A 25,762-nucleotide genomic window follows, 5' to 3' on the forward strand; every position below is an offset into this window, starting at 1 on the left:
GGGACTGTGTGGAATGTAATTGCTTGGAGTAGAGTGGAATTATGTGGCATGAAGTGAAAATGTGTGTCATGGAATTGTGTGTCATTGAATGACATTCTGTGGGGTGGAGTAGAATTGTGTGGCATGGAGTGGAATTGTGTGCCATGGATTTATGTGGTGAGGGGTGGAATTGTGTAGCATGTGGTGGAATTGAGTGGGATGAGGTGGAATTTTATGGAGTGGAGTGGAATTTTGTGGCATGGAGCAGCATGGAATTATGTGGCATCGAGTGAAATTTTGTTGATGTGGAGTTGAATTGTGTTGAGTGAGTGGAATTGTATGGAGTCAACTGAAATTGTGAGACATGGAGTGTAATTTTGTAGAGTGGAATTGTGTGGCGTGGAGTGGTGGTAAATTGTGTGCAGTGGAACTTTGTAGGGTGGTATTGTGTGAAGTGGAAATGTGTGGCATATAATTGTGTGGCATGGAGTGGAATTGTGTGGCATGTAGTTGATCGGAGTTGTGTGGCATGGAGCAGAATTGTATAGCATGGAATGGAGTTGTGAGGCGTGGAATAGTATGGAGTGGAATTGTGTGGTGTTCAGTTATGTGGCGTGGAATTTGGTGGCGCTGAGCGTAATTGTGTGGCTTGGAATTGTGCAGCTTGAAATTGTGTGGTATGAAGTGGAATTGTGTAGAGTGAAGTGAAGTGGCATTATGTGGCGTGGAGGGGCATTGTGTGGCATGGTGTGAAGGGGCATTGTGTGGTGTGGAATGAAGTGGCCTATAGCACTTCAAAGCCTCATGCTATGTAGAGGCAATTACATTGCAATATGTTACCAGTTATCTCAACCTACGATCTATGTAAACATCTAATGCCCTTGGCCCAGGTCAGGAGCTTGTTAGTGTCTCATGCGCTTCTGCAAGGACTGGTTTGTTTACAAATAAATACATTCTAGGCCTGGAAAAACTAGAGGGCGGGGGGGCAACTTCTACTGTACCAGTTGGGTATAAAGGAGATGGGCAGTGCTGTGGAGCTACAAATGTTTAAGTATTTTTCAAACTCGCGTAGCAGACGTGCTCAGTAGTCAACCACGATAGAGAAGGTTAGTGTGTAACAATCGCCTGGTTGTGAAAAGAGGTGAACAGAACAGACGGTCGAGGGTTTAAACCAAAGATATGCCAAAGTTGAAATCGTGGAGCTCTATGACGACTCTTTCAGGTGTTGGGGTGGGGGGTGATAGGAGAAGAAGCAACACGGAGAAGAGCAGGGTGGGAGGGGGAAGAAGCACCATGGATAACGTGGTGGGAGGGGAAGAAAAATACTACCTTGACCACAGTGCAAGCAGCTCACATGCACTAATTTAGATGACTCAATCTGTCATTGGTCAATGCTCCACAGACAGAACAGTGCTGGCCATTTAGGAGGCAGCAAAGTAGAGTGACAGAATATGCCAATGAATGGTAAGTAATGGGTGGGCGGCTCCTAGCACTTGGTAGTAAACAAAAACCCCTGCTGTAGATAGTGCATGCACTGTCGGCAGGCGAGACCTAAAAATGCCTCATTTGCCAGCACTGACTGTTTAATGAAAGCCAAATTCATAAGATTGACTCTCACACAGAATAGTTTTGCTGCTGCTATCCTCAATAGTGCAATTCTAAGCATCTTCAGAGATATGGCTTTCGAATTGCCCCATGTAGAGGTGGGCTTTTCAATTTTTCACATATGAAAAAGCTGCTTCTCCAGAATATATTGAGGAAATGAAATGCTAAAGAAAGAACAAGATCTGGTGGTGCAATGAGAAATAAGCGCTGGAAAAGTCAATCGTTTTGACCTTAGTATACTGTTTATAGTGTAGGGTTTGAAAACAAACCCCATTGATTCAAGCACTATCACAGGAATGTTGATGCTCAAACATGTTCAAATCAGCTTTCTATTTTTTTTGTATCCTTAACAGTGTGATCACAAGGTAGACTTGCAATTGTCAATATATCATTTGTGTTAATGTTGGAGGCCCGCACCATCACCACTTGATTCTTGGGACTGGGACTCATGTAGGGAGGTCCCGAGGGCAGTCCTGATCCTCAGTAAACAAATGTCCCGGGCTTGATGCTGCCTGTCGTTGTTCCGTTGGAGGCCTGACCAAGCCCAACAATTTGGTGGACTCTGAGGACAACCTGGAATGGAACTACTCAGATCATGAAACCGCCATAGAGCTAGAGAATATGAGAGATAGCGGAGTGATTCACACACTGTTTCCTAGTGCCTAATTTATATAAAAAAAGAAAGTGCGAGAGGTATTTCGCACAAGCCACACCTGACACTACTCTCTTGTCATCTTAAACTGTAGTTCTAAGTCCTAGTTTTACCTAGTATAGTAATGGATAAATGTTCACTAACAAACGTAGCTGAAAAATACACACACTGCACCACCATGTGGTGGATGCTAATAAATACATTCAAGAGTTTGCAAACAAATGTGGGTTTCAAGCTCCGGCAAACACCAGAACAAGTTAAGCACTCTATGTTGCCTTATAGACTGGGGAGAGAGAAACTGCCTGCATTTCGTCTTTGGGTAAAATGGGAAAAGACAATGATAAATAGGTAGAAGCAGGGGGGAAAAGAGAAGGAGAATAACATGGGCATAGGGGATAAAAATATAGAGTATAATGTAGGGACACAGTGGAAAAGAGTGGGAGACCAATGTAGAGACTAAGGGAAAAATACAGAGGAAGAGAAGGAGCAGAGAGGAAATGAGAGAGAGAAAGAGATAGCATCACAGAGGGAAAAGTGGGAGACAGGAGGATTGCTAGAGAGCAAAAAGAGAGCGACGAAGAAAAATATAGAGGGGAAAAGAAAAACAAATAGGACCGAGGAGGGGCGAAAGAGATAGGAAACAAAGGAGAATGATAGGAATAGAGTAGGAATACCAAAAAAGAAATAGAATTTGCGAGATTGGAAATGAAAGGAAGAAAGCTATAGCTGTGATAGGCATGGAAAGGAGAAAGAGAAAGTTTGGGCGAAAGGGAAAGAGACAGAAAAATATAAAGAGAGTGGAAAAGGGAGGGAGAATGATGGGGACAGGCAGAAAAAGAGAGAGAAAGGTATATTGGAGTAGAGGACAGAAAAGTTACTAAGAGGGCAGTGGGCAACAACCTACTATCAAACGTTTTGTGGACTTGCGCTGTTTTCCCTTTACAAATAAAGCACTAGAAACTGTTAGGACCCAGATGCCTCCAGTAGGCCCCCGCCCCAACACCTGTCAAATGTAAACTGACAAAGTCTGATTGTCTTTTGCATTGGGAGAATTTATTAGCAAATGACACTCGTTAAATACACACTGTGCAGTATTAATTAAATCATATCATAACTCATAAAAAACACATAACCTGTAAATCAAAATTTTTAAGCAATCATAATTTTTATAACACCCAACCAAGCGTCCGGCCGCGTCCCAAACCACTGTTGAGCCACACAGGTATACCGTACCTCATCTGTATCCCTGGGAGGCAGGGGCGGTTCCAACAGCTCACTGTACTTTGTCCTCATGCTTCAAGTTCCACCCTCCAATCACCAATCCGCCGTGGGGGTGCAATGGGGTGGCCAGGAGTGGGAGGCCTGTGACCACCCCAGCAATATGGGCACCTTAACCCCCAAGCTGGTGTGTACATCCATCGGTTGGTTCAGGACCGGATCCACAAGAACGTTTGTGGCCTGTTTGGGGGGGGGGGGTAAGTACCCCCCTGGGATGCGGCCCCGGCCTGAAGTGATGCGCCTCTTGTGTGACCGCCAGATTTCAAACTCTTCCGCCCTCCCGCCTCGCGAGGAGAGAAGGTGGAAGCCTGTTGGCCAGCAACGCAGGACCAGCATACAGGGCCTGGGCCACGTGGCCGCGGGTCCTAAATGCCACGCTTTCCCAATTGGGGCTGCGCTCTGTCAAATGCTGCCGCCCAACCCACGGCGGAGTTCTGACCCACTCGTCCCTGCATCGAATGCCGACAAGACCACGTGGCACCTACAGCTGAAGTTATGTTTTGCTTTCAAATCCAAATCTCTGTGGATTCTCTGGCAGCACAGGTCTAATCTCAGGGCCCGGCACAGAGCGTGCACGAGCCTGGGCGTTGTAGCACCGGATGGGCCTTGTGTGTGGGTGTGCGCTTCCGCACCAGCTGAAGAAGCATCCACACTTTATTAATGTTGTAATTATTCTGCCAGTTTTCAAATATAATCTCACTTGCAGCAGATGAGCAGCTGGGTGACATTACCAGTAATTGCTTAATACTGTCATCACATTTGCTTACAAGGAAAGAAAAGCAACGGCCTATCAATCAGCTGACAGAATATTCATAGCCCGTGATCATTGGAAGTGCTTTTGATTGCCATGGCAACCGCCGCGAGCGGCGCGCGGTACCTGATTACTTCGAGCTGCATTCTGGAGGGCTCCTGCGTGGCCCCATTAATTTTATTTTGTTATCCTCGTTTGTATCTGTTTGAAAGACGCCAGGAGCGTGAGATATGTATTGCACTTCCTGCTTTCAAAAACTTAACGGGCCCAAATAATTATGAATATCTGGAGCAGATGCTGGGGCGATGCAGTTTATTTACACCAGACCTTAATGCTAGTAGATTGGGCAGAAATATTGTGACAGCAAATAACTTGTTGGAAACATCTGTGAGTGGCACTGTGAAAATGAAATCACCTCCAAAATAGGGTGAAAAAGTAAGAGTGCTGTAAAGCAAAAGTCTGTAAATGCTTGCTATGGCGCGGAGGCAGACACATGAAGATTTTCACTGAAATCAACATACGACTGCTCCTTAAACCACCCATTTACCAAACGTGTTATTTCATGGCAATAATAAGAGATGTTTATTTTAACCCCATGACTGATGCTCATGTTACGCACTACTGAAGAAGGAACCCCTCAGTGGACGTAGGGGGCGGAACCTGTGACCACGTGGTTACTGCCGCCCCCTTCAGTGGATTCATCATTCCAAAGAGCCATCGGGCCAGCCTGCTGGTGGAGGGAGGTTAGGAAGGCGGGTGTGGAGTTAAAATCCAGACAGGACAGCGTCCTGCAGAAGCTGGCACAGGCAAAGTGCCCTGATGGACTGAGAATGGAGGGTCTCCACGCCTTATAGCATACGAAGGGTTAAAGTTTAGATTCAAAGTAAAAATCACCCAACAATCCAATGCATTTACTGACTACGTCACATACGAGCAGCAGAGGAAGCACAGGAGACTGTACTTCCATTGGGTGGGTGGGTGGCAGCGTCACACCACAGCTACAAAGTACCACAGATGGGCATGCGCGATCAGAGCACTGACCCCAGTGCGCCGTGTGTGTATGGATACAGAGATCTCCGATACACCCTGCATGACACATGGGTTGTGTTGTTTTGGGTTGTAATGTCATCTATTGTGCCATTACAAATGTGCGTGTGCGTTGCAGCTGACTGGGCCAGAGGCGGTACCGTAGAGGAGCTGCAGTGTGAATGCAGTGCGGATCTGTAAAGCAGTTATAAGTGGCAGTTACCTGATTGCTCCTCAGAAGGCACGGGCTTTTAATAGTTTATGGAAATAAAGAAGGGAATGGTACTGTTGATGTCTGAAGTTAAAAGGGTCTGAATAAGATTCTGCAGTCTTTGAGGTTTTGCCTTTTTTAGGGGCAGAGTCTGCCCATCTGCTCAAGTAGATGCACTGGGTGTTGTAATGGAGCTGCGCTAAGGGGGTGGCCATAGGAGCCATTCTACGCCACTGTCACCCCCGACTAGGACAGTCCCGAATAAGGGAAGACTCACGGGAGACTCCAGCTGCTTGCCCTCCGAGGGAGCATTACTCAGCTCCCTAATGTAAATGCCGATTCAGTGTATTTCTGTTGAGAGGGGGCCTGTCTTTAGCCGACGCTAGAGTCCTCTATAAGCTGCACTGCGGTTGCATTCTCTGCTAACATATGGTAATCAGCAGGACATCGCTCTTCAGCGACAGACGTGGTGACCTTGCAGCATGAATGAGTGTGTACGTATGGAGGGCAGTGCCAGCGGCGTCACTGCCTAGAGGCATCATGGTTATGGAATGCACATATGATGTATCCTTATGGCCTTTCTATTTATCACCATAAGAAAAGGGAAAACGGACTGCTGCCCAGATGCTTCAAAATCCTCCCCCAAAAACATTTTTTTTGTACGAACCTATAGTATTTTAATTTCTCAATGTCTTTACATTAGGGAGAGAGTAGAACAATTAAGGGCTAGTTATTGTTTAAGATTGAAAGTGGTTACCCTTGACATTAACACAGATGCATCAGTTGACGCTTTTATTGAGTCTGATGAATCTATATTGTAGAAGTAGTGTTAATAAAAATAATATCAAAGATTTGAAGAACCCCAACTGCAGGCGCAATCACCTCCTGGCTCTGACGATCCTACCAGCGAAAGGCTCAGCAGAATGAGAGCCATGAAAAAAGAAGGGTCTTTAGGAGACCCCTGAAAAGATGACTTGACTAATGTATGATTCCACTAACTAGATTTTTCCAAAAGTGGGTACCCCACATGGCAACAATACGTCTTCCCAAGGGTCTGTGCCTTCATTTGAGGATAGCCATGTGCTGGCGGGTGTACAAGGGTAACACGTGCTGGGTCTGGGATGGCAAGAGGGAAATTGAAATGTGGGGGCCAGGAACACCTTGAGTGACCTGAGCATGGCAGAAAACCTGGAACTGGGTCTAAGACTCCATTGGAAGCCAGTGGAGAATTAGAAGATGCCACATGGTTGGCATGGTTGTACTACTTCAGCATATCGGTCAGATCCTTTTAAAGCAGTGCAGTAAACACAATTTGATGATATTAACGCCCTGCAACAGGATCATGAAATAGTGCCTGTAAGTTGCAAATCACTAATATGATGTGTCAGGCTCAATAGCAGTAGCCGCAACTCATGGACTTTCAAAAATACTTTGAAAAAACTTTGGAGCACACTGGACGTCTTTTATATGACTGTCTTGCAATTCAAGGCATATCAAGTGTTTTTCGAAATTGCACAACTAAACTCACATGAACAATCTAATTAAGGATTTGTTTCTGAGTTAAGGTGAAGGGCGTATATTGTCTGGATTATTTCGGTCAACTTGTCTTCTGTCTCGAGCAACCACATGTCAGTTTTCTCACTTCTGTCGAGTGGTTCAGTCTTAAATGGATCTATGAGACAATTATGCCTTACCAATGACGCAAACAAAAAAATAAACTACTACTCGAAATCCTGCAGACAGACTCAAGTATTAAAATTATTGGTAGGCATAATATAACTGCAAATTACCTTTTAAATGGGGGATAATTTGTGCAGATAGTGTTTTCCCCAGTTGGTCTACGTTTATTGGTGTCAGGTTAGGTTAGCACCTTCATATGCCTGGCTGTTTCATTTTCCCATACTCCGAAGGGTTTTGCAAAGTGGTAACACCACAGTTTTGGCCACTTTATTTAACCCGTTCAGATACTTTAACCATTGACAAGCAAACTACCCCATTATGGTCAGCAATGAAGACATTCTAGAGCACAAAAAAATGCAGTTCGATCTAAAATGTTCTCCCTACTGTAGAGTTTGGTGATAAAGGCCTGGTTAAAAGTAACCTGACGCTGGTGTCTACCAGGACTTTCAGGTGAGCGTTGTACTGCAGTGAAGGCATGAAGGCATTAAGAGCTATAGAGCTTCACTGCATGTTCATATGCCTTGTGTTTTACCAATCACGTGCTCAAATTGAGTGAATGATTAATAGTAGGAGAAATGTTAAGGGCCTGATTTAGAGTTTGACGGAGGGGTTACTCCTTCACAAACGCGATGGATATCCCACCGGCCATCTTACAAGTTCCACAGGCCATAATGGAATTGCAAGACGTAGGACGGGCTAGCCGTCACGTTTCTGATGGAGTAACCCCTTCACTAAACTCTAAATCAGGTCGTAAGTGACTGCCTAAAAGTGAGTGGAAATTGAACTGTAGTGCTCCAAACCCCCGAATGCCAAAATACCCCACAATGAGGGCATCTTCAGTTTAGGCTTTTCTGGAGAATAGGTCCTGTGTGCCAAGTTCTGCTCACTTTAGAGTCCTGGATAATGGTGTTGGTGGTAAAGTGAGTCATGTAGCTGAATCTTTCTTTTCTTTGTTCTGCCACTGGCACCCAGATGAACAACCCAGTGCCACACGCACATAAAAGCAGCGCTTCCTCCCCATAGCTTTGGGGTTACAGTTGTGGGGCAGCAAACTCATGTCCCGTACAGAGGCGATTGGTAACAGCACCTGTGTTGCTGTGTTCTGGGGCACTGTTACTCTGCTGTATTACGCGTCTCAGGCACTCTCATTCCCTGGCACATTCTGCCAAGTGGTGGTTCTTTGGATGTGCTCCTGGGCACAGAGGCGTTATTAGAACTCACTGGTTCAGGTGCAGTACTCTGTGGCACATTTGTTGCCACGTTCTGGAGCACAGGAACGTCCATGCCATATCCATAATGGCATAACACAAAATGACGGGGCCCCCCTGGATAATGTGGTGAGGTGCCCCTTAGTCACATATATCTTAGGGATGCTTATTGGCTATCTGCTGATTAAGGAAACAATCCCACTGCTCCGCAGGGGCTTCTGTTACATCCCCTGGGGCCCACTGGAGGGGGGAGGGGGGCTGTAGGGGCGCACCATGGGCGCTGTCAGGGCTAATGTTACACCACCACATATTAAGTGGGACAGTCACTCTACTGTTCTATTCAGAGAAAACTGGACTCTGTTTATGCGTCAGACTACTGAATTTTGGGAGGCTGATTTAGGGAGTGGTTGTGTTAAAACATATTCATCTTCTTAAAAATATACTGAAGGCATTCCTTTCTTACCTTTCTGCATAGACGTCAATAACATGCATGCTAGTGTGTGCTTGCATACAGTTTTACTCTATGCTTGATTGCCTCACAGGAGAGTCATTTTCACACAGTCCATATTGATATATTTCCTGGGGTGAGCCCAGGATTTCTGGTATTCTGTGCATGCTCCCACAGTGGATTTATTGTTTCTCACAGAGTGTGGGCTGACAAGGGGCACTAAACAAAGCCTTCCCTCCCTGGGCCACTGTACCACCAGTTCTTCATAGCATCTGCTGCTGAAGGAGTGTCCTGACAAGCAAGAGCGGCTAGCGTGCAGAGACTCCTCCCACAGCAACCTGTGGTCAAATGTCAGATCGCTGCTGGCTTACTCATATACGTTACATCTGACCTTGTTCTCCGGTGGGCATGGAGCCAGTTGGTACAGACCTGAAGACATTGGATGCCACCTCCAATAATTCTGGCTTGAAACTTTACACACTTGGCAGTGCAGCGGTGTAATAAACTGCATCTGTTATTGCAAGTAACAGTTGGCCGCCATGAGCACGGCGAAGGGGCAGCATGCATGTATTCCAGAACAATATATGACTGCCTGTGAAAGAGTAGTTTGCAATCTACAGGAGAGCTGTCCACACTCTCAGAATCTCTTGGATTGGATTTACTTTTGTTGCTGGCTCCCTTCGGTTGTTTATGATATTTCATGTCTTGTGTGTCAACATTTTTCTTGCATAGTGGGTGCCCTATGTGGGTCACTGATAATCCTTCAGGACATGCTGGTCCCTATGTCTTACTACCCTTCTCACTACCTACTTTAGGCGTCACTGGAGCGTGTGTAGGTGAAGTGCGAAACATGATAAAAAAGAACTGATTTTTTGCTAATCACATTTCATGATACTCTGTTTTCAAAGCATCTGGTCTAGCACTTGATCTTGAGGAAAAGGATGTTTCAAGGAGACTGTCACTAGGCTTATTCAAACCTATGCTTAGCTAGGTGCATGGATTCTCAGAGGAGGTGTTTGTGGTGTGACACAGCTCAAAGAAATGCATGCGCTTGACTTCGTAGATGGATCTGGGGGGACTCATCGGGTTGGGGTCAGCTATATCTGTGTTGGTTTTTTTCATCGTGCTCATTTCACTAAGGTTTTAGCATGTGCCTTTTGGGCTGTTTATATATATATATATATACAAATATATATATATATATATATGAAGATCGTTTTACCAAAAATGTAAATCTGCACCACAGAAATACTTCTTGAATTAGCGCACATGTACTACTTTTTGGAATTCACAAACATTGGGGGTAGTAGGCTTGGAAAGCTGTGGCAGTCTCAGGTTTTCAGGCATACCGCTGCCAATCTATCACCCAGCAGTGGTGGGGTGAATGCTTTCAAACAGACAAACCACTGGAAATCACTCATAGTAGCATTCCAACCCATGCGTTTTTTCCCCACTGTGTCACTCTAGACAGAGGCTCACCTACTTCACATCAGCACTCATCCTGGTCCTTGGTCCCCTATCACTCACCCCACCCCCCACTCCAGAGCAGCACCAAGATAATGGCTTTAGGGGAAACAAGTAAAATCTGTGATTTGAGAATCTTCTTTAGCACTTTCTTGCATTTCAGCAAATGTGAACAAACAAATACTTTGCCATGATATGGTGTGTAATTGACTGTATCGAAAATGGTCTACAAAATTTCAAACTGCAACACAGTTAAAACAAGCATTTGCAATGCAGTGGGTCTCGAGTTGGCTTGAGTTAGAGCTATTAGCATTGTAAACTAGAGGACGCGTGGCAATGCATATCCAAATGATGTCTGCCATGGTGAGGGGGTGAGGCCTAGCATGCGAAGGGGTTAAGCAGTGAACAACTGCACATTATTCCCAACTGTGTCCGTTGTGTGCTTCTCTCTCATCTCCATCTCCATGTTGCTCTCTCTTGCTCGGGTGTTTCTTTGGAGTTCTCTTCCCCTTTTGCTTCTCCTCCTCACACTTTGTGTGCTACTTTTCCCCTTCCTTCCCCAACCCCTCCTCTGTTATCCTTCAGCCCCAGCACCTGCTGTCCTATTTTTTTATAGCTTTTGTGCTATAAAACCTTTTTTTTATTTACCGATCCAAGTGATGTCTGCCATCTTGGATCGGTGCATTGAAAATGAAAGCAAATGGTGCCCATGTCATTTCACTGACACATGCATGTTTTCTTCTAACACATGAGTACAGCAGTTGAGTGACACTACCACCATTAAAAAAAAAAATCATATTTTGAGAATGCTGTACAACATTCTGACACTGTACAGAACCACCAGAAATAATGAGCAAAGCCAGTAGGTCCCAAAGTAAGTCCGATCTGACTTTGGCAAAGCGTGTTTTACAGATGTATATTTTGGCAGGGCGTGAGGCAGTAGTATCATGTTACATGCCCAGGCTGAGGTCAGGAGAGGCGATAGTCAAGGGCCTGCCAGGAGTATTGTGTACTGCCCGACCTCCAACCCTTGCTTTCAGCTCTTAGATTTGGCATAGCAGTGAAATGTCATAGATGAGGAAAGCAACCTCTTGCTGCCCCCCAGGAGAACTCCCAGCCTCGCACCCACCACTGCACACCTTCTCTCCCCTAAGCCCATCACGGGGAAACATCAGTCACCAGCTGCAGCCAGCACCAACAGAGACCTGCTGCAGGGTGTACAAGACACAGGAAAGATAAAGTGCACAGTTCATCCAATGAAATAGGGTCCCACCCTATAAGGCTACAAAATAAAAATTGTTTAGCCACAATGTCTACTTCGACACTTTAAATCTATTTCTCATACTGTTACTTTCTCAAACCTGCAAAGATGGGGTGCATGAATATTAAATCAAACCACCAACAATGCAGTTGTATTTCAATAAAGATATGTGAGCTCAGACTCACCATCGAGCAAGGGAGTAGTGAGTACAAATTACCCAATTTTTTTTTTTAAACCCAGCAAGATCGTGCTGTGTAGGAAATAAAAAGCAAAAGTAGTCCAGAAACCATGCAGAAAACATGAAGCCTTGTATGTTTTCAGTAGTTGGCCGGTGCACTTGAGGAGGGCTGAACACCAAAAAAGGCATGACGTATGCATGCCTGTTGCAAATGAAATCTAGCAAATTTAAAAAGGCAAGCCCACAAACCAATGAACGTGACGGGCGTGACATGGGCATGGTTGAAAGCTCCCAGAGAGATTACAACAGAGGCCAGAGCGCTTGCGTTCTCGACCCTAAAAATCACCAAAAATAAATCACTGCCAGGCAGCTGCATGTTTCAGCGTTCACAAGCGATGAACTACTACCCATGCCAATGTCTCCTCTGAAGGTACACTGTCACCTTGTGTTAAAGGAGAGCGGATAGGCAGCCAAGTGTTGCTCACCACCAGATGGCCAGACACCGCTTCGCTCCATGACAATTTGTAGACACAATTAAAACAACATGCGGCTTCCGTTGCCCCTTCTCTATCAAGCTGTCTCAATACCTCCATGGTCTGGCAGGCTGTGACCTCTTTTTAAGTGATACAATTACTTTGTTGAGGTGGGATTTGCTTAGCTCATTAATATAACCCGGACCTTCTGTTATTAGTGGTCTATACAACAAAAATACATATGACCACATCAGGTTGAATGTTTTCAGCTCGGATAGACTGGACAAGGAGATACAGATGTAAAGATGCATATTCAGAGCTCCAGCCAGTACATGCTGAAAGCAATCTACTTGCACAACAACACACTTGAAAGTGAATTTCTATTTTGTATCCTTTTTTCACCATCACTTGCAATAGTGAAATACCTGTGAAATGCTTGTACATGCTTCCAAAGCACGGCCGTGAGAGCTTCTTCATTTGTTCTGTTAATGACTGGTGCACCTACGTGTTTGCCACCCCCCTTGCTACCACTAGATATAAATATAACATTCTCAAACCTGCCAATCCCAAACACTTTCTCCAGGTGAGAGAGTAGATGGGGTCTTGGAGTGTGGGGTGTGGAGAAGAGGGCAGGGCTGGGACAGTGCCTGAGTAGCTATACGCAAGCACTGAGGGGGGCACAGGAGTGCTAAGATGAGAATGGGATCAGAACACTGACTCCTGTGTCCTAGGGAGGTTTTAAAACCTGGAAATGGAGCAGAACCCTGTAGTGTCTTCAGAAATGAGCTCCATGAATGGGTTTCCACCTCATTTTGTGTTCACCTTGTAATATTCACACTGTACAGGATGGCACTGTGAAGAGTGCTTATATCCATGACCAATCCCAAGAGTTTTAGGGTCCCAGGCAGAGAGTGAAAAGTGCGAGGCCCCTCTATTTTTCGCACACAGCTGGACTTTACAGCAAGTGACATCATAGAATGTGACATCACTTGACCGCTCATCTTCTTTGATAACACTGAAACAACTTTACTGGAACTTCCTTGGACATTGGTGAAATGGATAACATAAATACAAAATAAATGAAAATAAATACCCACATCCTACAGCTCTATTGAGAGAATATACATTGCATTAATCACACTAGACAGAAAAGATACACCAGGGCATTTTTTTCTGACAGGTCTGTAGGACTAGAACAAAGTCAGCTGCATGTCAGATCAGCTTCTAAAAGAGAGGGTGTGCTTGGGAGAGGTAATTGTTCCTTAATTTGTTTTAATATAGTCCTACATACCACACGTCTTCTGTTTCTACAACACTATAAATGAAAGATGTTATTGTTATCTAATATATGGTGCCCAATTTACCAACCTCAGGCAGATGGAAGGCAGAGCTTGCCTTGCAGGATTCACACTCACAGCCCCCAGAACACTATATTTTGTCAGCAGGGAGCATTCAGCTCACAAAGCCAACCTGCCAACAACAAAGCAGGTGTAAAATACAGCCTGATATTTCACTGGCTATTGCACCGACCGACTGGCCATTTTTAGGGACATGGACCTAAGAAAAACCCGTGGACATTAGCTTCTCCCACCGCTTCTCCATCCAATATCTTTCTCATTCCTCTCCCTTTCATCCTCCTGTAATCCAATATCTTCTTTTTCTGCCCCCACTCCCTGTGACTTGCCCTTGAGCCATTTCCTTCTCCTTCCCCGGTTGCTCTTTTGCCCCTTTTTGTATTTCCTTCTGTTCCATTCCTTTCTTTCTTCCTCTTACCTGCCTCCCAGTCCCTCTGTTCCCCTTCTTTTTGCCTCTCATCTTTTTCTCATTTCTAATCATTTGCAATTTTTCTTCTCCTTCCCCCTTTCTTCAGTCCCATCCCCTCTTGCCTACCTCTTGTCCTTAGCTCTTCCTTGCAACAAACAGTCTTTGTCATAAATACTGTACACCAATGGTTCTTAAACTATGGTCCGGGACCTCTGGGAGTCCGCGACACCTAATCAGGGGGTCCCCAATTGCTTAGAAAATTAAATAATGTTAGCAGATTAATAAAGTGTGTATAAATGAAGACACAAACTGTAACATTGAAAAATGTAAAACATTCTGTAAATGTTAAGGAATTTGAACTTTGAGGCTAAATATTGAGTTGCTATCTGCATATTTATTTGTGGGAACAGTCAAAGCAAGTCAAGCAGAATATGGTATGAACTATGGGTGGCCTCAATTGAATTTAGAAAAGCTCCAGCTTTCCCATTCAAATTTAAATGTTGATTTATTTTTGTTTTTAATATTTGTGAATTAAAATATTTTATCATGTGTGTATATGTTTGATGAATGCTTGCTTATACATTTTTGTATATTGTTTTGCAGTTCATATAATCGAAATTGCTTAGGACATGCTCCACTGGTTCCAATAATTACTCAGTGGGGGTCCCTTGATTCCAATAATGACTCGCAAGGGGTTCCACAGCAGTCAAAAAGTTAAGAACCACTGCTGCACACTGGTAAATTCCAGCACATTTCACTTGACAAAATGTAATGAAGGGCGAGATATTAAATGCACCTGATCATTACCAGATGTGGTAAATACAACCCAGCTATGAAGGGTTTGTGAAACTCTGGGCCTAAGAGTTCTTTCCTTAAATTTAGGGCTAATAATTATAGCAACGTTTTTGTAGTGCTTCTGCCATTTCTGTGCTCTGTAATTAACTAATGCTACTAACACACACTTTAACAATGTCCAGTTTGCCAACCTTGAAGGATGTAAGGCTACGTCTACCTTGCTGGAATTCATGGCCTGCAGATCACCAGATATCTCAGCCATGAGCGTTTCCTCTCCTGAGCTATCCTGATAGACCAGCTGTAGCGAATACTTCATTTGGAAGCAGCTGCACCATAGAATGTAATTGGGCCTGTTTTTGTGGCTCCTCACTAATAAGGATCGGGCCTTTATTTTGGCCGCACATCTTAGCCCATGTTTAGGAAAAATCATGCAACAAGCCTGCAGTTCTGTGGCAGCATTCCTGATTGCTGAGCAGGCGAGTATCATGGCAAGGAGTGGAACAAGCAGTGCCTCCTTGCGGCATCAGGGCATTGGTGCTTTGCAAATGGACTTGGTGTTAGGGGAAAGCCGCCAGTTTTGCCCAACTCCTGGCCTTGAAATCAGGAACGCAAAGTTACTCGCATGTGCGCAGATGCATGATCCATGTTTTCTGCGTTATCCCAGTATCTCTGTCTGTAACATGTAAAAAAGACCTTCTAGGAAGTGAGAGCTGATTTTAGTGAATGGCCAGAGTAGTTTGGAAATGGGCGTTGGTTATCTCACATATCAGAGCGTGCCCTCTACCTCTGGAATCAAGCCAGCACATCTTGTAGGAAGAGGCTATAATATCCCATATTCTGCAGGCAACACACCCATGAGCACCCTTTACCCTGGGGGTCTCTTTAGTTCTGGAGAGACGCACTTTCTACAAAAGGACTATTTATTCCAGAAAGAGGTGCATTAAAAACAATATTCCCAACATCCAAATATTTTCTGTCGGTGCTTGATTTCTAATTACAGGAAGATTAATGATTTAATCTGAGCTCGTATCAGCATGGGTCATGCGCCTTGCTCATGCTCATCGGGGTTTCAGCTCCATTAATCAAGGGAAGTTTGAAATGTGAGGCACGACGGTTATTGTGGTAACCTCATGTGGACACTCTGACCTGCTTGGAAGCACAAGGAATACATCACAAGGATCATCACTGTCAGGGAGCTGGCAGCATTCACGCAAGACAATTTGAAGTGCGCCACAAAACCGCACCAGTGTATTACGCATGTATTATTTACCAGCGTGCTCCATCTTCAGAAAGCAGTGGAGATTGTAGTATAATTTCAGAAATCCATGTGAACATTTTCGTGGGTTAATTAGAAAAGGTTGCAGTCAGTTTAAGGATCATGATAGTCTTACTGTGGCATCTGGGCAAACTGCTGGAAATAGCAGCTCCTTGCTTGCAGGAGCAATGTTTTCATTTCTTTCCCTGCACCCAAATATGCGTGCAGGGAAACAGATGAAAAACTCTGCTTTATGCTAGCAGGAGCTGTTTGACAACTCCTGCTTGCAGAAACCGGAGTTATGTTTGCTTTTGCTTAGCAAAAGCAGACAGCTACCTCCCAACGGTGGGCACCTTGGGAGGTGGCAGGAGCTGGCCCTGGGGGGGTGGTGGGCCCCAGGGCAATCTATGGCTCCATGAGGCCGGCCCCCCTCCAATGTTTAATTTAGCCCTGGGGAGGTGGTGGTAGTATGGAAAGTGCTCATAAATGAAGGACATGAGTTATGTATGAAATTATTTTAACTAATATTTTAGATTCAAAAGTGAGAAGATTGTAAATGTTTTCATGATGTAAACTAAATTAATTAGTTACCTTGTCAAAAAGTCTTAACAAACCAAGTCACAATTGAATAGGTAAATAATGTCATTAAAAGTGCCTTAACTCTGGTAATCTCTCTCTAAATCAAATTGTGCGCCACAAAACCGCACCAGTGTATTACGCATGTATTATTTACCAGCGTGCTCCATCTTCAGAAAGCAGTGGAGATTGTAGTATAATTTCAGAAATCCATGTGAACATTTTCGTGGGTTAATTAGAAAAGGTTGCAGTCAGTTTAAGGATCATGATAGTCTTACTGTGGCATCTGGGCAAACTGCTGGAAATAGCAGCTCCTTGCTTGCAGGAGCAATGTTTTCATTTCTTTCCCTGCACCCAAATATGCGTGCAGGGAAACAGATGAAAAACTCTGCTTTATGCTAGCAGGAGCTGTTTGACAACTCCTGCTTGCAGAAACCGGAGTTATGTTTGCTTTTGCTTAGCAAAAGCAGACAGCTACCTCCCAACGGTGGGCACCTTGGGAGGTGGCAGGAGCTGGCCCTGGGGGGGTGGTGGGCCCCAGGGCAATCTATGGCTCCATGAGGCCGGCCCCCCTCCAATGTTTAATTTAGCCCTGGGGAGGTGGTGGTAGTATGGAAAGTGCTCATAAATGAAGGACATGAGTTATGTATGAAATTATTTTAACTAATATTTTAGATTCAAAAGTGAGAAGATTGTAAATGTTTTCATGATGTAAACTAAATTAATTAGTTACCTTGTCAAAAAGTCTTAACAAACCAAGTCACAATTGAATAGGTAAATAATGTCATTAAAAGTGCCTTAACTCTGGTAATCTCTCTCTAAATCAAATCAGTAATGAATATATCCAGCCACAGGCGGTTAGACTTGAGAACTGACTAGTTAGTAATTGGAAAGAATGAGGTTAAGCATCACCCTTCAAATTAAATATATATACATAGCATATTCAATGTAAACAAAGGATGCACCAACTAGAGTGATATTATATTATCACATTAAAACAGATATAAGGATGAACCAACCAACGCTCTTGTATGTTTTGTGAATGACGTTGTCTCAGTTCAGCTTTGGAAGTAGAAAAGTAGATACCCTATTCTCTGCATGCAAGAAGGATAGCACATCATGATCGTGCTCTGCAACCCATAGTTCACTCAGTGCTTTATATGAAGTTTGGTGGAATAGTCCATCCACCAAAGAGTGGTCGATTTTCCATCCCTGTACTTGGACTACCATTGGAATGAATGCACCCTTAATAAGGTAGTGGGGACATCCGCCACATTTTGGCAGATGTCTAGCATCTGTCCAACTCTAAGTAAGGCCCTTGGTAAGTTCAAATGAATAGAATAACATCTGTGCCTGCATGGACCAACAATTGTGTATATAAGATATCTTGTTATGACAGTCATTTTTTGAAAGACATTTTGATGGCGCTGTTAGATAGTGGTGACCCAAAAGTCAAAGTGATTGAGACGGGTATCTGCAGCACATAGCCTTGTAGCCGAAAAACATCTGCCAGACAGCAGAAGCGAGCCACGACACAGGGGTGGCAGATTCATGATGAGATGTGCTGAAAAAAGCATAGTTTAACTGGGGAACTACTTAGATATAGTGGTCCCTATTTACAAAGGTAAATTCAATCCTAAGCAGGAGTTTCTGACTGAACTTACCTTTTTTACCTCCGCCAGCAAGTCTCGAAATAATTCCTGCCAGGGGAAAACGCATTTATGGCTGTGTAGGTTTCTGCCACAAGCGTGGAGCTATCCACACCCATAAATACTACACAAAGTGTGGGGAAATGGACGTTTCAAGGCTTGTTTTGCATTAGAAGTCTGGGAACCTCCACAAACCTGTGCATCCGTGTGCATTTCCAAACTCTGATTCATCCCCTTTCCGCCCTGGAAATGGAAGGAAAGTGGCACAAGCAAGAGATGGGGTAAATCTCTTTCTAGAGTGGGAGGGGTAATAGGATCATCCCCAGATCTGCCGGGGGTATTGGGGCACAGCTTTCTTCATGAGGAAAATATTTTTTATAAAAGTGCATTTGCACAAGAGCTCCCCTGTGAGGAGGTCTCCACTGACAACTTTGCACGGCAGGAATAAATTCCAGCATGAAAAGTCACATGACCTCACAAAGAGTAACGCTGGAAACCCTCACTAAGCGCAGCTTTCCAGTCTTACTTCTGGGACTATCAGTACATTGAAAAAAGTAGGAAAATATTTTCAGACACTGGTTGAGAGCCCGTCCTGTATATTCCCACTTTTTTCATGAATCAAGCCTTGTGTGTAGAGTTTATTTTTTCTATGTGAAGCTCATTGTAGATTAGGTTTCGTTAGTTCAGTCGTGTTATGCGAAGTGATCAACCCTTTGGTTGTAGTTACAGGATACGCTGTAGGATTGTTCACAGCTTGGAACATTAGAAGTGGGCGCTGCTACATTTATTTGGGAAGCATTGATAGCATTACATTGAATATTACACCTAAATCAATAACATTTTACGTTAGCCTTGGAGTTTCTAAAAATTGTAGCTAGGCGGACACATGGGTTTTTCTACTCCACTGATGCCTTCATTACGAGCCTGACAGAGTGGTGTCCACTGGAGAATACAGCGCTGGCCACATTCCTGGGTGTGGGAATACCCAGCCTGATATTACCAGTACAAATTGAATCCGTAAACAGGGCCGGATCTAGGGCGGTGCGACCGGTGCCACCGCACTGGGTGCTGACTTCGGGTGGGGGCGCCTATGATTTTAAAAGCATCTGCTGCAGGGGTTTCTTGCCCCCAGCTATTTTCAGGCAACAATAAAACTCTCAAGATAACTTTGTGATTAATGTTCTTTGTGGAGAGAGAGAGGAGTTCTGTCTAGTGGAAGTTTTGGCTGTAAGGTAAGCAGAGGGTTACTGTGTCTGCTGCAAAGAATGTGTACCATGCAGATCACAAAGTGCATATAATGTAAGGTCACAGTGTTACTGTTTTGTCAGAGAGATCCTTTTGTTACTTGCAGTTTATAAGTTAAAATACTAATACAGAACAGTAAGCTATTAACTATCTTGAAAGAGCTGCATGAAAACAGGAAGGTATAGATTACAGCATTATGTTTTTTTCCCCAGTCTTTCGTTATCCTGATGTTGCAAAAATGGTTAATTTGGGTAGAAATCAATTATTATTGAAGAGAACTCCCAATCATGGTGTTACATTTCAAATTCTGAGTTTTTGCTTCTCCAGAACAAGCACTCTTAAACTATACTGCCTACCAGTATGGACGACCTGCGACTCCTACACCTTGTTGTCCTCGTTTTTACGTAACATTTCCTAGACACTGGTTTACACACGTAGGATTGATTGTCCCTGTGCCCTGACACCCTACCCTACACTGGTATGAGTGATACTAAAGAACTAATTAAAAGCATCTAAGAGAGAGCTGTTATAGAGACCTGAGTTGCTTTGGAAAAGGGTGGTAGTGAGGGAATCCACGGTGGAGGTGGTCATTGGGGGGCCCCTAAAATCATTGTCCCACTGGGCACCACCAGCGCTTAAGCCAGCCCTTCCCGTAAAACGATGTGCTGGCCCACTGGCATTTTCCACCAGGTGAGAGCAAGTGAAAAATGACAAGGCTGGACATCCTGGATTTGAGATTCACATGCAGGAAATGGCCCAGAAATTCCAGGTCCACATATATTTTCCCTTTCTGTTGCCTTCGGTTTTTTATGTCTGTATTCAGGGGTGGAGAAACTGGCCAAGATAGTACATTCCAGCGCTGTATTTTCCCCTCTCTTTCAATTTTGTGTAACTCGTATGGAGGCCCCAGGTAGCAGAATTTCTACTTTTTTTTTAAGGAAATGAGCAGTGGCCAATCAAGCGTGGTGGGATGGGGGGTGCTGTTGCTGGGAGAGTTGGGGGGGGGGGTGTACAAATCTATTTTTTTTAAACTTACCTGCCTGCCGCTCCAGGTCCCGGCCACCTCCATCGCTCCTCTCTTCCCAGCAGTCCCTGGGGCATTTTCTCCCAATCCAGACACTGCTCTCAAGCTAAACTAAGCATGAGAGCAGTGCTGTGATTGGTCTGATCAGGATGGTTTGGCACTTGCTCAGGCAGAGGGAGCCTGTGCCATTTCTCCAAACTGGCTGTATAACACCGCTGTGTTGGAGAAATGTAAGTACACATATTGGTTCGGCCAGCCTAAGGCGACCAGCCAAACCAACAAGCGCACTTTACGGTGCCCTCCACTAATCCTCCCTGCCATGGCCTGGCCCTGCCACATCCTAGACTCGCATGATGGTTCAGTCAGACAGTGACAAAACGATTTTAAAATTATATTATTATCATCTTATTTGTCACTGCCTCATTGAGTATAACACTCCTCTGCTATTACAGAGGGCGGACCCCTGTAAATGATTTATTAGAGTTGCCACCTGTGCTTCTCATGTACTTGGTTAGCTGCTTCAGGGATATTATGTTGTAGGGAGTAGACAAGTCAATGGGCATCATTCTTTCAACAGACCCTCTGTTGTGTTCACCTGTGTAGCCTCCGATGTTTTGTCGGTCTGAAATCTGAATGGTGGTCGAGGAGTAAGTTGTCCTGTTACAGGTGCTCCTGAACATTCCCTGGAAGTCTAACTTTGAAGGATTTGTTGGGGTGCTGCAGGTGTGTGATGGGGCACTATTCAGAATGGTGTTTTTAGAAGAATTTCTTGATACAAGATGTTTAGTAGTATTCCACGGCCAGGTGTGAAGCTCTAATCTGGATTGCAACTTTCATAATTGTGTTTATTTCCATTTGTTTATACTACGCAAGGGACACTTGTACCTTGTCATGGCTGGCGACGGTTTGCAGAGCTTGTATTTCATCAAAAATTATTATAATTTTCAAGATGAAAGCCGGACGTCCGTTAGGTAGTTGGCATGTGGCACACTATCTATTTTTAGAACTTCTGTTCTGTTGGCAGAGGATCTTAATTATTTCATTGGGCTGGTTGGTTGCCTTATTGATCTGAGCTGTATAGTGATCCTTTGTTCTGTTACATGCTTTGTAATCCTATATTGTGTTTATGATTGAGTTTTCCTTGCCTAATCACTATTGTCAATGTATGGGCATCATTAATAGAGCTACTTATGCTCTGGATCAGTGGTTTTCAAACTTTTCAATGCCACGCCCCCTCCAGTGGAAAGAAAAATAATCGGGTTCACCTCAGAATTTTTCATAATATTTCAATTACGTTGGCAACGTTTACATATGTCTAGACAAGTGGTTCCCAACCTGTGGTCCAGGGACTCCTGGGGGTCTGTGAAGCCTCCTCAGGGAGTCCGCCATTGCTTAGAAAATTAGATAATATTAACAGATTAGGTCCCCAGCTTTCAATAATGTCTCAGTGGGGGGTCCCCGGATTCTAATAATGAGTCAGTGGGGGGGGGGGGGTCAGATTCCAGTGATGATAAAGTGGGGGTCCACAGAAGTCAAAAGGTTGGGAACCACTGGCCTAGACTTAATTAAACATTGCTCTTAAGTTCTGTTAGTTCTTTAAGAAATCCAATAAATTATTTTCTGCTTAAAACAAAGCACTGTTATCTGCATAATGCTTATTTTGGACACAGAGTGGCACCCCACCCCCCATCGGGGATCACTTGAGGCCCCCAGTTTGAAGACACCTGCTCTAGATAATAAAATGCGTTAGCTTTCAGTTCTTGGATTTGTTATTTTACTTCTGGGGGATCGCTAATTCACTAGGTGGTTTGGCTATAGCTGAGTAGAGATAATACAGCTGGGTCTTTGATGGCCCTGAAAGGTGCACGCGTACTCTATCTTTTTTGATGATAATTTGCAAATCATCTGTTTTTACTCTTTGCTTTTTTGGTATGTCTGAACAGCAGTAGATAAAGAAGACCTTGTTGTAGGGAAAGGAGCATTATTTTATATTAATGAGTTAGTAGGTGACAGGTAGTGTTCAAGCATGGACTGCACCTGTACATCTAGTTTGATCCATTGAACAAACTGTGAGATTACTTTGGGGTTATTTCCGAGCTCTGTGGGTAATACCGCTTTTTTAATTAGTTAAAGTCAATGCATCTAGATTGTCTACATGCTTACTGTTCTCTTTTCTTTTGACTCATAAGAAAACTTTTGGGCTTCTCTTGTAGTCAATGTAATCTTATTGGGAATGCACCAATGTGGTCAGAGCTGGATAGGCCTCGTGTAACTCTAGCAAATCTTATTTTTCTATCAAAAGCTCTTTAGCTCCAAAGACCATTTGCCTGTTTTTCCTGTGGGTTTTATATCTTTCTAACTGAGAGAGAATCCCATCATAGCCCTACATTTTCACCATAAGTCAGAGGTCTTCAAACTTGGGGAGGGGGGGGCGCACAAGTGATCGAGGGGCGTTGTTGGCAGCGCCAGGATCTGGCCAAAAGAAGCATTATGTTAATAACTAGGTTTTGTTATAAGCTGAAAAACTGAGCAGCAGTAAACAACCCTGTCATGGGCCATCACTAACATCTTCTGTTATTTAGATCCAAGCTGGGAGTATGTGTCAAAAGGGAAGAGACCCCAAACTTTCTTGAAAATCCCACCCTCACTTCTAATAATCACGATGTAAATACTTTTACATGTTAGTAAGACCTGCCTGACCAGAATAGTATGTTTGGCAACACATATTTGATTAAATTTTTAAAACAGTAACATAACTTAACCGCAATGTTTAAATATGTGTAGACATATTTAAACATTGCCAATTTAATAGAATAATTGTGAAAAATTGTGAGGGGGCCCAATGATTTTTTGGAGGGGGCACAGCATTAAAAAGTTTGAAGGTGACTGCCTTAAGTGACCAGATTAGACAAATTTAACTCTTACTAACAGGGACTGACAACAACCACTGACCATGTGGTCATTTCTGTTAATTATTAGTGTATCGTATCTTGATGGTAAGATCGGTGCATGGTGATATTTTGCAATTAATTGACATCAAACATTTCTCTACCATCATAAGTCCAATAGTTCTGATTTGAGGCTTAGCTAAAGGTTGTTTATCCACCCCTTTGTCTGAGACAAAACAATGTTTAATTGCTATGAGGATGTAACCGTTGAGTAAGAAGCATGGACTGGAACAATGGGCCGGTAATCCCTGGTCCTCCACTCAAACCATGTGATATTGAATCTTTCAGTACTGCACAGTAGTGTGTGCCGTGTACATCAACACCAGGCCAACACCATGACACAAGCGTGTGTTTTTTAAATACATCTTTACACACTTCTGTACAAATATTTGATGTGACAGCTAGAAGCTGAATGTTTTATGGCATTATAGTGTGACGGAAGCCTTTTTGCCAAGAACACTCCCTGACAGACGTCATTTAAATGGACTGTGCAAATTCGAATCTTAAATCAAAGAAATCTATAGTTATTATTTTCCCTGTTTAGAAATGTTGTAACCTCGGTGCATTTTAAAAGGGAATTAAAGCCTAGCGTTTCGGCACCAAAGCGTTCATCTTTCACAACCCTGCTCTTGGTATGTGTGAACTGGACATTCCATTTAAATGCCCTGCTCAAGGGGAATGTTTATAGAGTTGAAGATTTGCGGATCCAGACAGGACAACACTACACCCACGCATCTAGCTCTCCCCCATCGACATGAACCTTCAGACAGGTAGATATCCCGTGTACCACAGTATATCTGGCATGTAGCTGCAGCAGGATCCGGAGGGTACTAATATCTTCCTTCGAAATCCGCAGCAAATCTGAGCATTCAAACTTCATCCACAGATGCCTGACTTCCAAAGGGCTCTGGGGCTCGCTGGCTGTCAGATAGAGTCGGGCAGTCAAAGGCGGGTGGCCAAGATCTCTTTATGCCCATAGCATCTCCCTTTGGAATTTCCTTCCACTACAACTGAGGTTAGAACATGGCTATCACACTTTCCTAATATCCCTTAAGACAAACCTCTTCACTGTGCCCTTTTGATAATTCTATCCCTTTGATGACAGTATTTCCAGTTGAATAACTGTTCCTGCCTGACTTTGCGTTCTTCACTGAGGTGCTCACTGCCTTCAAGGCTTATTCATCAGTTTGGTGACATATTTGACTGTGATTAACATTTTATACTCCCCATCCCAATTTGATGAGCAATTTACCCTCCTCACCTGATCACTGCAATTCACTACATTGAAACCTGCCATTTCCTCCTTTAAGTATCAAACCTGGAAAAAAATAACTTGCAACACTGAAAACTAAAATTAATCTACTTCTACTCAAATATCAGGATTCATTGGATGAATCTAGAACGGCATCATCCACAGCCAATAAAGAAGTAACAAATTCACCCTTGTGCATAGCCTTTATGCTAACCAAGACCCTGGTTCAATCAACAATGATTTACATAAATTACCTCCTTACGTGACTCCCAAAATATTGCCTGCCCCCAGTAAAAGCTACATAACGTGTAGCAGTCTGGCTAATTTCGGGTATGCGTTATTTCAACCATGTCTGCCTGAATCTAAGGACCATGCATTGGCTCTCAAAGCAAGAATGCGTTATCAAAATGGCCTTCCTGGCCCAAAAATGGGGCCACATTCGAATACATTGTGTGCTAACTATCACTTTCTGGGGAGTTCCAAAATCTGAAAAGCTAGGAGAAGGAACGTTTTCTGATTCCACATCCAAAAACTTCAAACTTAAGACAATGTCAGTTGAGCAGTGCCAAATGAATCTACAAATCCCTCTGACCCAAGCAATGTTGCTTCCTCCCTCCTGGCCTTCTAGAAGGATTTAAATTACCTGTTGTTTAACGAATGTCTTATGAATAAGGACCAGAGCTAACTCATTATCCTGAGCCTTTTCTGATTCATCGTGTAGGGCATCGATCTCTGGCCCTGGCTGATCTGGAGCTGGAGTACTCTTTCCACCACCTTCTGCTTCATCTCCTGACTCCTTCATCTTTTAGGACAAGACCCACATTCTCTCCTTATTCTATCTCTTTCCTCACTGCGTGTTTAGCATCCCACTCATGAACTGTCTCTCCTCTTCGCTACTAATGCTGTCCACGTATGTTTGTGTTAGACTGGTAAGCGGTGCAAGGCAGGACATGCAGGTCATGCGATAATAATGGTGGAACTGATGCTTAATCTATGCATCGCCTCCTCACCGCCATATTCCGAATGGGATTTTGCATAAC

At 43.8% G+C, this 25,762-nt stretch overlaps 1 protein-coding gene across 3 annotated transcripts in view; it reads left to right on the plus strand.

Moving 5' to 3' along the window:
• The window catches only part of FRMD4A (FERM domain containing 4A), a 676,100-nt gene that overhangs the window by 26,251 nt on the left and 624,087 nt on the right, over positions 1-25,762 (plus strand). The gene's annotated exons all lie outside the window — the stretch shown is intronic.

The sequence above is a fragment of the Pleurodeles waltl genome, chromosome 4_1, assembly GCF_031143425.1.
Source record: "Pleurodeles waltl isolate 20211129_DDA chromosome 4_1, aPleWal1.hap1.20221129, whole genome shotgun sequence".
Taxonomy (NCBI): Eukaryota; Metazoa; Chordata; class Amphibia; order Caudata; family Salamandridae; genus Pleurodeles; species Pleurodeles waltl.